Raw genomic sequence first — 2,500 nt, forward strand, 5'->3', positions numbered from 1 at the left:
TTTACCCGGACAAGGCTTCCGCTGACCAGTTCCCATATGGTCTAGCGGTCAGGATTCCTGGTTTTCACCCAGGTGGCCCGGGTTCGACTCCCGGTATGGGAAGGCGGGCTCCTCTTTGCTACCGGTCAGGATTCCTGGTTTTCACCCAGGCGGCCTGGGTTCGACTTCCGGTATGGGAAGGCGGGCTCCTCTTTGCTACCGGTCAGGAGATAACGGTTACAATGCAAGACCACGCTTGTTTTTTCGAATGCGTGGCGTGAGTATTTTTGGAATCTTTTTTTTTACCCGGACAAGGCTTCCGCTGACCAGTTCCCACGAAATGAAATCCAAACTAGCCAATAATCAGCAACTTACCCGGTTAAAACCGCGTCTCAGTTTCATTGTTAATCTCGTGATTTTTTCATTTCTGTACCTTGACAGACGGGCGATAGGCTGTTTTTCCTTGAGATAACGGTCACAATGCAAGACCACACTTGTTTTTTCGAATGCGTGGCGTGAGTATTTTTGGAATCTTTTTTTTACCCGGACAAGGCTTCCACTGACCAGTTCCCATATGGTCTACCGCCAGGATTCCTGGTTTTCACCTAGGTGGCCCGGGTTCGACTCCCGGTATGGGAAGGCGGGCTCCTCTTTGCTACCGGTCAGGATTCCTGGTTTTCACCCAGGCGGCCTGGGTTCGACTTCCGGTATGGGAAGGCGGGCTCCTCTTTGCTACCGGTCAGGAGATAACGGTTACAATGCAAGACCACGCTTGTTTTTTCGAATGCGTGGCGTGAGTATTTTTGGAATCTTTTTTTTTACCCGGACAAGGCTTCCGCTGACCAGTTCCCACGAAATGAAATCCGAACTAGCCAATAATCAGCAACTTACCCGGTTAAAACCGCGTCTCAGTTTCATTGTTAATCTCATGATTTTTTCATTTCTGTACCTTGACAGACGGGCGATAAGCTGTTTTTCCTTGAGATAACGGTCACAATGCAAGACCACACTTGTTTTTTCGAATGCGTGGCGTGAGTATTTTTGGAATCTTTTTTTTTACCCGGACAAGGCTTCCACTGACCAGTTCCCATATGGTCTACCGCCAGGATTCCTGGTTTTCACCTAGGTGGCCCGGGTTCGACTCCCGGTATTGGAAGGTGGGCTCCTCTGTGCTTCCCTCTACGAAAAAGGGCCACACGTCTTCCTGCGTCGAAAGCCGTTTTTTGGCCAGCAGTCGAGCTGCAGAAACCTAATAGGCCGAGGTTGTGACCCCACAGGCCGAGGTTGTGACCCCACAGACCTGCGCCTTCGATAGCTCAGCTGGTAGAGCGGAGGACTGTAGGAGGAGCGTTGGCAATCCTTAGGTCGCTGGTTCGACTCCGGCTCGAAGGAGGTTGTTTTTCACGTGCCCACCTTTTTTGGGGGGGCCGGTCTTCTGAAAGCGGCCAACAGAGCTTGATTTCACAGTCCGCCATTGGGGGGGGGAGGGGGGGAGGGGGGGCAAAAGAGCTTTCCCTGACCGGGAATCGAACCCGGGCCGCGGCGGTGAGAGCGCCGAATCCTAACCACTAGACCACCAGGGAAGAGCCGAGCTAATGCTGGCCTGCTAATAACATGAGAACAAGCAGACAGCAATACAGGCTTCTGTCACGTCGAAAACCAACGAGTCGGGCTGCAAGCACGAGGATCCCCAGGCGGTGGGCCAGTGGCGCAATGGATAACGCGTCTGACTACGGATCAGAAGATTCTAGGTTCGACTCCTGGCTGGCTCGCTCTCTGATTTTTGCGTAATGCAGTTTGGTTTTGATGTCACAGGCTTGCCGAATTGTTGCCCTATTCCTACGTGCCACCCGAGCTTTGAGAAAAAGTTGGACACGAAATGAAATCCGAACTAGCCAATAATCAGCAACTCACCCGGTTAAAACCGCGTCTCAGTTTCATTGTTAATCTCATGATTTTTTCATTTCTGTACCTTGACAGACCGGCGATAGGCTGTTTTTCCTTGAGATAACGGTTACAATGCAAGACCACGCTTGTTTTTTCGAATGCGTGGCGTGAGTATTTTTGGAATCTTTTTTTTTACCCGGACAAGGCTTCCGCTGACCAGTTCCCACGAAATGAAATCCAAACTAGCCAATAATCAGCAACTTACCCGGTTAAAACCGCGTCTCAGTTTCATTGTTAATCTCGTGATTTTTTCATTTCTGTACCTTGACAGACGGGCGATAGGCTGTTTTTCCTTGAGATAACGGTCACAATGCAAGACCACACTTGTTTTTTCGAATGCGTGGCGTGAGTATTTTTGGAATCTTTTTTTTACCCGGACAAGGCTTCCACTGACCAGTTCCCATATGGTCTACCGCCAGGATTCCTGGTTTTCACCTAGGTGGCCCGGGTTCGACTCCCGGTATGGGAAGGCGGGCTCCTCTTTGCTACCGGTCAGGATTCCTGGTTTTCACCCAGGCGGCCTGGGTTCGACTTCCGGTATGGGAAGGCGGGCTCCTCTTTGCTACCGGTCAGG

At 51.1% G+C, this 2,500-nt stretch overlaps 4 non-coding genes across 4 annotated transcripts; 3 read left to right on the forward strand and 1 right to left on the reverse strand.

Moving 5' to 3' along the window:
- The first annotated feature begins 30 nt into the window (after window positions 1-30).
- Window positions 31-102, forward strand: trnae-uuc (transfer RNA glutamic acid (anticodon UUC)). The gene has a single exon. It is a non-coding gene; the product is annotated as a tRNA-Glu (tRNA).
- A 1,182-nt stretch (window positions 103-1,284) lies between these two features.
- trnay-gua (transfer RNA tyrosine (anticodon GUA)) lies at window positions 1,285-1,371 on the forward strand. The gene is given in 2 exon segments: window positions 1,285-1,321; window positions 1,336-1,371. It is a non-coding gene; the product is annotated as a tRNA-Tyr (tRNA).
- A 119-nt stretch (window positions 1,372-1,490) lies between these two features.
- trnae-cuc (transfer RNA glutamic acid (anticodon CUC)) lies at window positions 1,491-1,562 on the reverse strand. Its single transcript has one exon. It is a non-coding gene; the product is annotated as a tRNA-Glu (tRNA).
- Window positions 1,563-1,678: 116 nt separating this feature from the next.
- trnar-acg (transfer RNA arginine (anticodon ACG)) lies at window positions 1,679-1,751 on the forward strand. Its single transcript has one exon. It is a non-coding gene; the product is annotated as a tRNA-Arg (tRNA).
- The last annotated feature ends 749 nt before the right edge of the window (window positions 1,752-2,500 follow it).

Source organism: Garra rufa, chromosome 2 (genome assembly GCF_049309525.1).
Source record: "Garra rufa chromosome 2, GarRuf1.0, whole genome shotgun sequence".
Lineage (NCBI taxonomy): Eukaryota > Metazoa > Chordata > Actinopteri > Cypriniformes > Cyprinidae > Garra > Garra rufa.